The following is a 16,272-nucleotide window of genomic DNA, read 5'->3' as shown; positions in this document are numbered from 1 at the left end:
ATGCATTAGGATTTATTTACCGAAAACAATTCAATTATATGGCCACGGCTATTTTGACAACACCAACCAACAATCCTTGTCCTTCGCACAAAATTACTTTGTATTAATGTTGTGTGAATTTTTCCCATACAGAGAGAGAGAGATTTCAAGAGAATTGTGGCGTTGACCTTCATACTTATATAGAAAAACATAATCCATGTGTTAGTTACAATGTTATAGTTGGTGTTGTTGATGGATTTTATTACTGTCAACTGTATTATTTCCTTATGTGACTTTAAGCAATAAAGGATGTTTATGTTTGCTCAAACCCTTAGTTCGTTCCTTTAGGTCTATAATCCTTGTGTAAATTTCATTGTTGTTACAACAATATAGTGACCCCTATGGGTATTTTTAAATGGATAATATTTTGTTCGTTTCTTAGGCTGATGTTAGGGACGAATTCGAAACTAAGAGTGAGAGGGAATAAGTAAAGGAAATACAAGAAGTGATTCTCTCTCTCACACACACTCTCGCTCTGTAGATTTTATTTTATAAATATAGCTTAAGCCTAGATTTTAAAATCTTGAAAGATGCTAAACGGAGAGAAATTCGAAAATGAGCGTGAGGCAGTAAGCGTAAAGAGAATACAAGACGTTATACTCGCTCTAGCTCTCTATCTAGATTTTGTTTTACAAGTAGGGATTAAGGGATCAATCTGCTGCAAAGGCATTGTTAACACTTGAAATATGAAATTGGCCACAAATGTCATGAAATTTTTCTCTGGATACTAAACGTAATCAAATTAAATTATATTAAATTATATTAAATTAAATACAAGAAAATTACATTTAAAAAATAAAATAATAATAAAAGAAAAATTAAAAAAAAAATTAATTAATTAAAATAATATAAAATGAAAAAAAAAAACACAAAATGCTATAAAATAAAATAAAACAAGTAAGGAAAGTCTAAAGTCGTGCGGGGCCGACTATATTATACCCTGCACCACTTTGTAGATCTAAAAGTTTCGATACCATATCACATCCGTCAAATGTGTTGGGGGCTATATAAAGGGTGGATAAATTGTAAGGGCCGATGTTGAATGTGAACCACACCTAAACGCCAAGTTTTTTTCCGAATTTTATTTGACATTTCTCTATTTCAGACTTACTCAATTTGAACCATGGAGAGATACACAATCCAACAACGTGTTAAATGGTTCCCAGAAATGGCAACAGTGGATGATCAATTTTCGAAGAAAACCATCTTCAGTGATGAGGCACATTTTCACCTCAGCGGATTCGTCAATAAACAGAATTGCCGCGTTTGGGCGAATGAGAATCCAAGAGTGATTATCGAAAAACCAATGCACCCACAAAGAGTGACTGTTTGGTGGGGTTTATGGGCTGGCGGCATCATCGGACCGTATTTTTTCCAAAATGAGGCCGGTCAGGCAGTTACTGTGAATGGTGTTCGCTATCGTGAGATGATAACAAACTTTTTATGGCCCGAATTGGAAGATATGGATGTGGACGATATGTAGTTTCAGCAGGACGGTGCCACTTGCCACACAGCTAACGAAACAATGGCTCTTTTGCGCAACAAATTCAATGGCCGTGTTATCTCACGTAATGGCGATGTTAATAGGCCGCCAAGATCATGTGATTTGACACCGTTGGACTTTTTTCTTTGGGGTTATTTGAAAGAAAAGGTGTACGTCGATAAGCCAGCAACAATTCAAGAGCTAAAGGATGAGATAATTCGGCACATTAACGGCATAGAACCTCCATTATGCCTCAGCGTCATCGAAAATTTGGACCATCGGATGAAGGTGTGCCACCGAGGTCGCGGCGCCCATTTGGCCGATATTTTGTTCCATACATTAATGAGTAATACCAATATATCATAATAAAATAAAATTACAATAATTTCCTAAATAGTTTGTGTTTTATTCAAAATTAACATCGGCCCTTGAAATTTTAACCACCCTTTATAAAGGTTTGTCCCAAATACATACATTTAAATATCACTCGATTTGGACAGAATTTTATAGACTTTTACAAAATCTATAGACGCAAAATTTAAGTTGCCTAATTCACTAGGGTGGAACACAATTTAAGTAAAAAAATATGGGAAACATTTAAATCTGAAGCAATTTTAAGGAAACTTCGCAAAAGTTTATTTATGATTTATCGCTCGATATATGTGTAATAGAAGTTTAGGAAAATTAGAGTCATTTTTACAACTTTTCGACTAAGCAGTAGCAGATTTTACAAGGAAAATGTATTTGGTATTTCGACCATTTTTGTCGAAATCAGAAAAACATATATATGGGAGCTATATCTAAATCTGAACCGATTTCAATCAAATTTGGCACACATGACTATATTACTAATTGTACTCCTAGTGCAAAATTTCAACCAAATTGGACCAAAACACTGGCTTCTGGGGCCATATAAGTCTATATCGGGCGAAAAATATATATGGAAGCTATATCTAAATCTGAACCGATTTCAATCAAAATTGGCACACATGACTATACTACCAATTGTACTCCTTGTGCAAAATTTCAAGCTCATCGGGATAAAACTCTAACTTCTGGGTCCATATAAGTGCATATCGGGCGAAAGATATATATGGGAGTTATATCTAAATTTGAACCGATTTCAATCAAATTTGGCACACTTGACTATAATACTAATTGTACTCCTAGTGCAAAATTTCAACCAAACTGGGGTAAAACTCTGGCTTCTGGGACCGTATTACTCCATATAGGGCGAAAGATATATATGGAAGCTATATCTAAATCTGAACCGATTTCAATAAAATTTGGCACACTTGACTATAGTACTAATTGTTCTTGTGCAAAATTTTAAGCAAATTAGGGTAAAACTCTGGCTTCTGGGGCCATATAAGTTCATATCGGGCGAAATATATATATGGGAGCTATATCTAAATCAGAACCGATTTCTTCCAAAATCAATAGGGTTCTATTCTGAGCCAAAACACATACTTGTGCCAAATTTGAAGTCGATTGGACTAAAACTGCGACCTAGACTTTGAATGTGTTCACGGACAGAAGGACAGACGGACATGACTATATCGACTCAGGAGCCCACTCTGAGCATTTTTGCCAAAGACACCATGTGTCTATCTCGTCTCCTTCTGGGTGTTGCAAACATATGCACTAACTTATAATACCCTGTTCCACGGTGTGGCGCAGGGTATAATTAAATGAAGTGGGCTGGGATGGGAAGAACTATTTTGAAAGTAAATCGAATAAAATAAAATATAAATTAAAGTAAATTTTTCTGCTTGCTATTCACCGCACAAAAGATCTGTATTTAAAACTAAAGTACATTATATTGAATTGAAGTTATTTTTCATTTTAAATTGTATTCAATAAATTAAATTAAATTAAATTAAATTAGAGTAAATTAACTTAAATTAAATTAAATTAAATTAAATTAAAGTAAATTAACTTAAATTAAATTAAATTAAATTGATCAAGTCAAATCAAATAAAAAAAAATATTTTAAAATTTTATGAATATGATACATGATATAAAAAAATCTATTATTGCAATATATTGAAATTTAAATTTGCAATATTTGCAAGTATACCGAAACCATTTCAATTCTTAGGAAAGGCTTATAGAAAAATTTCTTAGGATTTCTTGCAAGATGCTGATGTTTTAAAAAGTTAGTAGCATATGAAGTGGCTCGCTCGATGGCTGTAATTGTTTTGTTTTGTCTTTTGCTTTTGTTGCCAAATGATTTAAATCTCAAGTCTTTGGTAAACACAATTCTTCTATGCTCCCAGCAGTTATACAAAAACTAAAAAAAAAAACTACAGAAAATGCAAGGTAAACAACCCAGTTTGGTTATCCATTTCTATAGACCATAGGTGGAGGTTGCTGCATTTGGTAGCAAGAATAGCATCACACAGATGTTTCTGGTTGCTCCCGCTTCCAATTTCCAATTTCAATGTACAAAGACATTTTGTTGTGGAGAACTAAGATGACGATGTTTGCCATTTTATGGCCGATCGTGCTTAATGATCTTTCGTGAGTCTAGACTTGAGATGTTAGACTATTTGATTTTTTTCCTATAACATTCATTGGAAGTGAATATACGGAGAAAAAAAATAATTTGTCAATATTTTAGTCATAAAAAATGTCAAGACTATGGCTGAAACTCTCCATAGAGATCATTACATAGTCTTTGGGACTATTTACATGCTTTGCGTTATATTTTGAATTTTTTGGGCACCTATGTTTTCTCTACGTGTATTCTATCGAAATTCATTTTCGAGTGGATAACTTAAGAGAAATCCATCATTGCACTAACCTTGCCAGGTTTCTATTTGGTTATACTTCTTTTTTGCTTTTGCTACTACATCGGCAGTTGTTATTAGATTTTTTCTCCAATATTTATTTATTTAAGCGTCTGGCTCCTATTGTAATAGGGACAAGTCGTCTAAGCCTAGAAACTCATATGGTCATCCAAGCAGTATTCACTGTAATGAAGATCTTGAAGATGTCGTCTACAAGACTGGCATATACATATATGACTGTTGACGGTGTGATAGTGATGTACAGTGGATATGGCAATGGATTCAGTTTTTATTTCTATAGACAATTTTGTCAAAATTTTATTTCTACAGAAAATTTTTGCAAAATTTTATTTCTATGGACAAATTTGTCAACAGTTTATTTCTAAAAATATTTTTTTCACGATTTTATTCTAAGAAAATTTTAAAAAATTTTTTTCTATACCAAACTTTGTCAAAATTTTATTTCTATAGAAAAATTGTGCAAATTTTTATTTCTGTAGAAGATTTTGTTAAAAATTTATTTCTATAGAAAACTTTGTTAAAATTTAATTTCTTTAGAAAATTTCGTAAAATTTTTATTTCTATAGAAAATTTTTACAAATTTTTATTTCTATAAAAAATTTTATCAAAATTGTTTTTTTTTTTCATTTCATAGAAAATTTTGTCAAAATTTTATTTCTATAGAAAATTTTTGCAAAATTTCGTTTCTATAGAAAATTTTGTCAAAATGTTTGCATAATTTTATTTCTATAGAAAATTTTGTCAAAACTTCACTTCTATAGAAAATTTTGTCAAAATTTTATTTCTATAGAAAATTTATGCAAAATTTTATTTCTATAGAAAATTTCTGCAAATTTTTATTTCAATAGAAAATTTTGTCAAAACTTCATTTCTATAGAAAATTTTGTCAAAATGTCTATTTTTTTTATTTCTATAGAAAATTTTTGCAAAATTTCATTTCTAAAGAAAATTTTGTCAAAATTTTTTTCCTATCGAAAATTTTGTCAAATTTTTATTTCTATAGAAAATTTTGTCAAAGTTTTATCTTTATAGAAAATTTTGTCAAAATGTCATTTCAACAGAAAATTTTGTCAAAATTTCATTTCTACAGAAAATTTTGTCAAAATTTTATTTCTATCGAAAATTTTGTCAAAATTTTATTTCTATAGAAAATTTTATCAAATTTTTATTTCTATAGAAAATTTTGTCAAAATTTTATTTCTATCGTAAATTTTGTCAAAATTTTATTTCTATAGAAAATTTTATCAAATTTTTATTTCTATAGAAAATTTTGTCAAAATTTTATTTCTATCGTAAATTTTGTCAAAATTTTATTTCTATAGAAAATTTTTGCAAAATTTCATTTCAACAACAAAAATTTGTTCAAAATTTTATTTCTATAGAAAATTTTTGCAAAATTTTATTTCTATAGAAAATATTGTCACAATTTTATTTCTATCGAAAATTTTGTCAAAACTTCATTTCTATCAAAATTTTGTCAAAACTTCATTTCTATAGAAAATTTTGTCAAAACTTCATTTATATAGAAAATATTGTCACAATTTTATTTCTATCGAAAATTTTGTCCAAATTTTATTTCTATCGGAAATTTTGTCAAAAATTTATTTCTATAGAAAATTTTGTCAAAACTTCATTTATATAGAAAATTTTGTCAAAATTTCATTTCTACAGAAAATTTTGTCCAAATTTTATTTCTATCGAAAATTTTGTCCAAATTTTATTTCTATAGAAAATTTTGTCGAAATTTCATTTCTACAGAAAATTTTGTCAAAATTTTATTTCTATCGAAAATTTTGTCAAAATTTTATTTCTATAGAAAATTTTGTCAAATTTTTATTTCTATAGAAAATTTTGTCAAAATTTTATTTCTATCGTAAATTTTGTCAAAATTTTATTTCTATCGTAAATTTTGTCAAAATTTTATTTCTATATAAAATATTTGCAAAATGTTATTTTTATAGAAAATTTTTGCAAATTTTTATTTCTATAGAAAATTTTGTCAAAACTTAATTTCTATAGAAAATTTTGTCAAAATTTTATTTCTATAGAAAATTTTGTCAAAATTTCATTTCTATGGAAAATTTTGTCAAAATTTTGTCAAAATTTTATTTCTATAGAAAATTTTTGCAAATTTTTATTTCTATAGAAAATTTTGTCAAAATTTTATTTCTATAGAAAATTTTTGCATAATTTTATTTCTATAGAAAATTTTTGCAAAATTTTATTTCTATAGAAAATTTTGTCAAAATTTTATTTCTATATAAAATTTTTGCAAAATGTTATTTCTATAGAAAATTTTTGCAAATTTTTATTTCTATAGAAAATTTTGTCAAAACTTAATTTCTATAGAAAATTTTGTCAAAATTTTATTTCTATAGAAAATTTTGTCAAAATTTTATTTCTATAGAAAGTTTTTGCAAAATTTTATTTCTATAGAAAATTTTTGCAAAATTTTATTTCTATAGAAAATTTTTGCAAAATTTTATTTCTATAGAAAATTTTGTCAAAATTTTATTTCTATAGAAAATTTTGTCAAAATTTTATTTCTATAGAAAATTTTGCCAAAGTTTTATCTCTATAGAAAATTTTGTAAAAATTTTATTTCTATAGAAAATTTTTGCAAAATTTTAACTCTATAGAAAATTTTGTCAACATTTTATTTCTATATAAATTTTTGCAAAATGTTATTTCTATAGAAAAGTTTTGCAAATTTTTATTTCTATCGAAAAAATTATGAAAACTTCATTTCTATAGAAAATTTTGTCAAAATTTTATTTATAAAAAATTTTTGCAAAATTTCATTTCTACAACAAAAATTTGCTCAAAATATAATTTCTATCGAAAATTTTGTCAAATTTTTATTTCTATAGAAAATTTGGTGAAAATTTTATTTCTATAGAAAATTTTGTCAAAATTTTATTTCTATAAAAATTTTTGTCAAAATTTTATATACTCCAGAGGATCCATTCCAATTCGACCACGATGAACATTACTTCATATTAACTAGTTTTCATTTCATGATCTTTGATAATATGATGGAGTGGTCTTGCCATTTCTTGTGAAGCTAGTTTTCCATAGAACTGAGATTCTTCAATATTTGTTTTAGTTTCTTACTTTAATTGTTTTTGTTTTCTTTATCGCAATCAATTTATTCAATATTTACATAACTCTTGAGTTCTTCCAACTTGGTGGAAAGAGTGGATCCATTTGTAGACAAAATACAAAAACATAAAACAATAAAGATCTACCGTTTCAGTTCGTTGTTGTTTTTGTAATTTCTGTCCATGGAGAACGTGGTTATTTTTCTTGACATGACTTGCATATGATGGATTTTTCCTAAAGAGCTAAATCTAGTTCTAGATACCTCTACCATCATGCTATTCTTCCTCTCGTATGAAGTCCAAGCGTATGTTTACTTAAGAATCAGTATGCAGGAATGAATACTTGTCAATTTCCAAGGAAATGTACACTTAAAACTCATAAAATAAACATGATTAGCGTTGCACTACTAAATGCTTGTCTATATATTTACTTCTCATTCTTATTCAATCCTTTGGGAGAAATCTTACAAGCCTCCGAAAAAACATCAGCAGCGAATGGCGACGACACCTCTCAGTTTATGGTCCGGAATTGTTTTCCTTAGACTGATTTTCTTTTTCAGTTTTTAATTTATTCCTTTGTGTTTCAAGTTGGAAGTTAATAAAAACACAAACTGGGCATGACTTCACTAAGAACTCTGCCCAAAAATGTTTGTACTGTATACAGTATAAGAATAGCAGTATTGTTGATATTGTTGGAAATGAAAAATAAAATAAAATAAAATAAAACTAACAACATCACTAAATAAACACTTGACAATTATGCACATAGTGGCATGAGTGTATAGTCATGACTGGCAATACTTTAGAAAAAGTATAAAGCCCTATTTACAGACACAAAAATCGAAATTTTTTTATAGCAATAAAATGTTGATAAAATTTTCTATAGAAATAAAATTTTGAAAAAATTTTGTATAGAAATAAAATTTTGCCAAATTTTTCTATCGAAATAAAATTTTGAGAAATTTTTGTATAGAAATAAAATTTTGACATAATTTTCTATACAAATAAAATTTTGACAGAATTTTCTATAGAAATAAATTTTTGAGAAACTTTTCTATAGAAATAAAATTTTGACAAAAATTTTTTTATAAAAATAAATTTTTGACAAAGTTTTTTAGAAATAAAATTTTGCCAAATTTTTCTATCGAAATAAAATGTTGACATAATTTTCTGTACAAATAAATTTTTGAGAAAATTTTCTATAGCAATAAATTTTTGAGAAAATTTTCTATAGAAATAAATTTTTGACAAAAAAAATTTATAGAAATGAAATTTTGACAGAATTTTCTATAGAAATAAAATTTTGGCAGAATTTTCTATAGAAATAAAATTCTGATAAAATTTTTTATAGAAATAAAATTTTGCCAAAATTTTCTATAGAAATAAAATTTTGAGAATTTTTTTTGTTATAGAAATAAAATTTTGAGAATTTTTTTTATAGAAATAAAATTTTGAGAAATTTTTTATAGAAATAAAATTTTGACAAAAAATTTTATGGAAATGAAATTTTGACAGAATTTTCTATAGAAATAAAATTTTGACAGAATTTTCTATAGAAATAAAATTTTGACAAAATTTTTTATAGAAATAAAATTTTGCCAAATTTTTCTATCGAAATAAAATTTTGAGAATTTTTTTTATAGAAATAAAATTTTGACATAATTTTCTATACAAATAAAATTTTGACAGAATTTTCTATAGAAATAAATTTTTGAGAAAATTTTCAAAAGAAATAAAACTTTGAAAAAAAAAAATTATAGAATTAAAATTTTGACATAATTTTCTATAGAAATAAGATTTTGCAAAAATTTTCTATTGAAATAAAATTTTGACAAAATTTGCTATAGAAATAAAATTGTGATAAAATTTTCTATAGATATAAAATTTTGACAAAATTTTTTATAGTAATAAAATTTTGCAAAATATTAGTTTGATAGTTTTTCTATCGAAATAAAATGTTGACATAATTTTCTATACAAATAAATTTTTGAGAAAATTTTCTATAGAAATAAATTTTTGAGAAAATTTTCTATAGAAATAAAATTTTGACAAAAAAAATATAGAAATGGAATTTTGACAGAATTTTCTATAGAAATAAAATTTTGACAAAATTTTTTATAGAACTAAAATTTTGCCAAATTTTTCTATCAAAATAAAATTTTGAGAATTTTTTTATAGAAGTAAAACTTTGACAAAAAAAAATTTTATAGAAATGAAATTTTGACAGAATTTTCTATAGAAATAAAATTTTGACAGAATTTTCTATAGAAATAAAATGTTGACAAAATTTTTTTATAGAAATAAAATTTTGCGCCACACTGTGGAACAGGGTATTATAAGTTAGTGCATATGTTTGTAACACCCAGAAGGAGACGAGATAGACACATGGTGCCTTTGGCAATAATGATCAGGGTGGGTCCCTGAGTCGATATAACCATGTCCGTCTGTCCGTCTGCCCGTCCGTCCGTCTGTCTGTGAACATATTTTTGTGATCAAAGTCTAGGTCGCAATTTAAGTCCAATCGCCTTCAAATTTGGCACATGTTCCTAATTTGGGTCAGAATAGAACCCTATTGACTTTGGAAGAAATCGGTTCAGATTTAGATATAGCTCCCATATATATCTTTCGCCCGATATGCACTAATATGGACCCAGCAGCCAGAGTTTTATACCGATTTGCTTGAAATTTTGTACAAACATAACACTTAGTCGTATAGTCAAATGTGAAAAATTTGATTGAAATCGGTTCAGATTTAGATATAGCTTCCATATATATTTTTCGCCCGATATGGACTTATATGGCCCCAGAAGCCAGAGTTTTGGCCCAATTTGGTTGAAATTTTGCACTAGGAGTACAATTAGTAATATAGTCATGTGTGCTCCCATATATATGTTTTTCTGATCCCATATATATGTTTTTCTGATTTCGACAAAAATGGTCAAAATACCAACATTTTCCTTGTTAAATCGCCACTGCTTAGTCGAAAATTGTAAAAATGACTCTAATTTTTTGACGGATGTGATATGGTAGTGAAAATTTAGATCTATAACATAGTCGGCCCCGCCCGACTCTAGACTTACTTGTTTTTTATAGAAATAAAATTTTGACATAATTTTCTATAGAAATAAAATTTTGACAGAATTTTCTTTAGAAATAAATTTTTGAGAAAATTTTCTATAGAAATAAAATTTTGAAAAAAAAAATATAGAATTAAAATTTTGACATAATTTTCTATAGAAATAAGATTTTGCAAAAATTTTCTATTGAAATAAAATTTTGACAAAATTTGCTATAGAAATAAAATTGTGATAAAATTTTCTATACACTGAAAAAAAAGCATATCCGGTTCCAAAGATTTTGTCTTTACTTTAAAAATTTTGGTATTGATTCCGAGCCAAAGAAGCGGAGAATACAAGTAGGGATACTTTTAAGACACAATTCTCTTTTAAATTTGGGTTTTGTGTACTTGCTTCTAGGAAGCAAATTTTAATTTTTCGCTTTTTCAGCTTTTTTCTTCATATGCTATCAAAGTCTTTTACAAACGAGTTAACGACAACTTTATTTTCCAAATTAAGACTTGACTTGTAATAAACGTCTTTAAAATGAAGTGTTGAAAAATATGTCCTATATTTGAACGATTGTTTGCTTTGTAGTCAAGATGCCAAAAGGCAACAAATTTAAAGACAATTTCATTAAATTTAAAGAATTTTTCTGAATTATTAAAGTCAAGTTGACCTTAGCCTATACATTTTTTCTTTCATGTTAAGATACCCATTTTTAAGTGAAATCACTTAATTATAAGGATGATACGACTTCATTGAAAAGTTTATTGACTTTTGGACAAGGAAAAAAACTTTATGGTAGAGAATTGCGTCTTCCGTGCTAAGCAAAATTTGCATTCGTATTTTAAAGACATGAAATCTTTGACCTCACGACAATATTTTTTTCAGTGTAGATATAAAATTTTGACAACATTTTTTATAGTAATAAAATTTTGCAAAATATTTGTTTGGTAGTTTTTGGTAAAATTTGGTATATTATTTTTTTTTTTGGTTCGAGTGGCAACCGTGATTGAAATGGGTATCAAAAAATTTGATTTTCAGAATTTTTCTTCTAAAATTCTAAATTGTTGACTTTTCGATTTTGTTTAAAAATTTTGTTATTCTATTGATTAACTTTTCAATTTTAATCACATTTTTAATGGGAAATATTTTAATGATACATTTCGATTGTTTTACAAATATGAAACAGCCAGTAACTATTTAAACTACTTCGAAATTACACAATTTTTCCGTAATAATTTATCAAAGGGATATCCTAAAAAAAAAACAACAAGAAACACGCACCTCTTTCTCAAAAGTAGTTAAGCACGAGCGGAGAATCCTTTCCTTTACATTCTTATGTATGTATGTCCTTCTGCTTGATGATTTTTTTTTCTTTTTTTGGTTTTTGCTTTATATCACAAACATGCCGCCACGCCAAGTTCTATGACCTTACAATCAAAGGCAAACAGCAAATAGGACCAACAGCATTAACAGCAATTCTCAGTCATTGCAAGAACAAAGGCTCAGTCAGAGTCATTCAGCAGCATGTGAATGAATCGACGCTGTAATTGTAAGTCGGCTGATGTTGAGAGTGTTGATGCTGTCGATGCTTTTGCCCCTCCTCTCCGCCACCCCAATTTGTAGCTCACCATTTGGTTTGCTAAGGTCCTTTTGCTGAATGAAATTGTAAATGCTAGTACAGAAAATAAAATAACATACCTAGAAAACTCTTAAACTTTGTTTTTACTCTTTTTGGAGGAGTATTTTGTTGTTTTTTTTTTTTTGCTCAAATACAAGTGCAATTTTGCATATGTTTTGTGTGTCCATGTGCTTTCACCACTCCTTGTCCTGTTATACAGGACGCATATCATTTTGGGGTGTGGGATATCTGTTTGTCATTCACTTTGTATTTTAAAATGTTGAAGATCTTAATATGGTTGTGATAATTCGTTGCAATATACACAAAGAGAAATTTGTTTATTTTCAATATACACAAAGAGAATTTTGTTTTCTTAGTTAGGAAAATTTAGGCAAAGAAAAAATCACCATGTAATAAAAATAAAAACCTGGGGATTTTCAAACAAGACACTTGTTACTAAAAAAAATATGAATTTAACTTTTGACCCCATGTTTTATTCTAATAATCTATTTCCGTTATCCATTTATTCATTTTCAAAAATGAAATGAATTTTCATTAATGTCCTTGTTAAGATAAACCCATATAAAGAGTTTTGATTGTTGTTATTGATAATTCTAGTATCCATTCACATACATAGAATATCCCATTATGATACACATACACATTAATCCTATTTTTGTTGTAAAATTTATTTATTTCCTGACTCTGAGAGTTTATGATTCTTTAACTGTATATTCTAATTAAATGATATCATCTAGATTCACTTCAAATGCTCTTTGTGAGTAAAATACAAAGCTAGCAGAGAAGTACACAAACGATTGTAGTGTTAGAGCAAGAAACAAGAGTCAACAAGAGAACGAATGAACGAGTGAGTGAGAGTAGAGAGCAGTGACTCATTTATCGGTCGTTAACGCTGCAATTGTGTTCTATCACAGTATGCTATGTTGATGCAATATATAGTCGTTGTTATCGTTGTTGTTGTTATAAGATTTGTCAGTAGCTTTAGGGTGGGGGCAGAGTGAGCGAATCTCATTGACATTTAAATTTACCAGGTGAAAATGTTATTTCGTTTGTTTTTGTAGGGAGTTCTCTTTTTTGGAGAAGTGTGGGGGCGAAAATTTTTACATTTAAATTTCAAGAGACAAGGCAGGGAAGTTAAAATCCTTTTGCTATAGAATCGTTTGCTTTGGTTTTTGTGCTTTGGCAAAAGTTGTAGGTTTTTTTGTTGTTGTATGTGAAAGTCTCCTTTTGATGTTTATTTGAACTCTGTTTTAACTTTGATGTTGTGTTTGTTGTTGCTATTTGCAACAAAAATAAATAAACTCCTCAAACGTAAAGCACAGAGAAATATTGTTGCTTGCAATAACCTTTGTGGCCCCAATTACCACCCATCATGCTTTTATAGAAAAATTTTGCATTCTTTTTGTCAAATGCCTATAGAATACACTGTAATTATTATGTTTCCATGAGATATAACGAAAAATAACTTTTAGAGTTATAAACATTTTCAAGAGTTAAGGTCCTATTGTGGTTGTAGAATTTGGAGGTTTTTATTTGTCCCACGCAACCCTGCCATTTAAAAGTTGCCTTTTTCTTTCATTAATTTAATTATTTTTGTTTCTTTCTTTTTTGTGGTGAATTATTTTCTACATAATTGGATTTTAATAATTTCTTTGTTTCATTAGATGGACAAAAAGAAAATCGTATGCTTTATTTGAAAATACAAAAAAAATATATACTTATTTTAGGTTTCTCCCCAAAATTAAATTTCTATTTATTTTTGAAGAATATTTCTTTTATATTGATACTACCCAAGAAATGAGTTCTTTAGGATGTTAAGCGACTTTAATTAGCTTTAACAGCATTAAGGAGTTATCTTGATTACATTCTAGGCTTGAGGTTACCAGATGTGTAGATTAAAGAAATAAAATGGATTGAACATATCAGAGTATTCCAAAATAAACTCAAAATAAAATTATGATATAGTTGATTTTTATAAGTTGGTATAAATTAATTTGTATAAAAAAAGTTGTTAAAAGTTAATTTAATTTAATTCAATTTTAACTTCAATTATTATTTTATTTTCGAAATACAAAATATTCTTAAGGAAAATTGTAAAATAAATGATTTTTTTTAATGAAATTAAGTTAAAATAAAATATTTTAAGTTATTGCACTATAATTTATTTAAGTAAAAGTAACTAAAAAGTAGATTTTTCTTCAACTTTATTAAAATTTTCACTCTTGATAAAAATGAGTTAATTAAAAACAATAAATATTTTTTTTAAATTAAATTAAAATAATCTATTTCAATTTAATTTAGTAAAATTAATTAATTAAATTTATTTAGATAAAATTTATTTAAAAATAAAGGTTTTTAATTTCCCTGGATTCTCTTTAATTTTATTTTAATTAATTTAACTTAGCTAAAATTTTAACTTTAAGCTTTATTTAAATGATTAAGTTTTGTATTAGAATTCATTCAACTACATTTTAATTTGTCGCTAAGGACATTGCTTAAAATTTTAATGTACATTATTTTCTTCGAATGACAATTTTTTAAAGGAAAACATTAAAATAAATTATTCTTTTTTAATGAAATTAATTTAATTTAATTTTTATTTAATTTAATTTGACATTAGGGACATTTTTAAATTCTTACTTTCAATTATTTTCTTCGAAATAAAAAAAAATTTAAGGAAATCAATTGAAATGAGTTATTCTTATTTAATAAAACCAAATTAAAATATTTTATTTATTTATTTATTTATTAAACTTATAGTAAATATAAGAATAATAGAGAGAAAATCTAACATTAGCTACTTAGGCTATCAGCTAAAAAAATATTTTAATTTATGTTATTGCATCTTAAATGAAGTTAATTTAATTTAAGTAAAATTAATTTAAAAATAATTTCGTAAGCCACTGGAAAAATTACTTATAATTAATAATTTTTCTTCAGCATAAATAGAATAAAAATATCAAATTAGTTTAAAACTTTTAAATTAGAATAAATTATTGTTTTGATGTTGTTTGATAGTTGATCTTTAAAATGCTTTTTTTATTTTCGTTTCGACCTTTTTAATTGTTTTAAGTTAATTATTTTTTTAACAAAATTAAGTTAAAAAAAAATTTAATTTATTGCAACTTAATTTAGCTAAGTAAAATTAATTTAAAAACAAGTATATACGGCCGTAAGTTCGGCCAGGCCGAAGCTTATGTACCCTCCATCATGGATTGCGTAGAAACTTCTTCTAAACACTGCCATCTACAATCGAATTACTTAAGTTGCGGTAACGCTTGCCGATGGCAAGGCATCTTAAAACCTCCTAACACCATCTTCTAAATCAAAAAAGATCTATCCAATACTTATATAATTAAGTTTGACAAAGTATACATAAAATTTTGACAAAATTTTCTACAGAAATAAAATTTTAACAAAATTTTCTATAGAAATACAATTTTCACAAAATTTTCTATAGAAATAAACTTTTGACAAAATTTTCTATAGAAATAAAATCTTGGTAGATTATTTTTGGCTCGAGTGGCAACCATGATTATGAACCGAATAAAATTTGAACAAAATTTTCTATAGAAATAAAATTTTGACAATGATGACAATTTTATTATGAACCGAATAAAATTTTAACAAAATTTTCTCTAGAAATCAAATTTTGACAAAATTTTCTATAGAAATAAAATTTTGACAAAATTTTCTATAGAAATAAAATTTTGGTATACTATTTTTGGCTCTAGCGGCAACCATAATTATGAACCGATATGGACCAATTTTTGTGTGATTGGACCAATTTTGATATGGTTGTTAGCGACCATATACTAACACCACGTTCCTAATTTGAACCGGATCGGATGAATTTTGCTACTCCAAGAGGCTCCGGAGGTCAAATCTGGAGAACGTTTTATATGGGGGCTATATATAATTATGGACCGATATGGACCAATTCTGGCACACTTGTTAAAGATCATATACTAACACCATGTTCCAAATTACTACCGGATTGGATGAAATTTGCTTCTCTTGGAGACTTCGCAAGCCAAATCTGGGGATCGGTTTATATGGGGGCTATATATAATTATGAACCGATGTGGACCAATTTTTGCATGGTTGTTAGAGACCATATACCAAGATCATG

General features: G+C 26.8%; 1 protein-coding gene across 1 annotated transcript in view; it reads right to left on the bottom strand.

Annotated features, from left to right (window-relative positions):
* fz2 (frizzled 2) overlaps window positions 1-16,272 on the bottom strand; it is a 103,621-nt gene that overhangs the window by 9,962 nt on the left and 77,387 nt on the right. The gene's annotated exons all lie outside the window — the stretch shown is intronic.

This window comes from Haematobia irritans, chromosome 4 (genome assembly GCF_050003625.1).
Source record: "Haematobia irritans isolate KBUSLIRL chromosome 4, ASM5000362v1, whole genome shotgun sequence".
Taxonomy (NCBI): domain Eukaryota; kingdom Metazoa; phylum Arthropoda; class Insecta; order Diptera; family Muscidae; genus Haematobia; species Haematobia irritans.
Note: the sequence above shows the minus strand (reverse complement) of the source record. Positions and strands in the feature narration are given on the sequence as shown.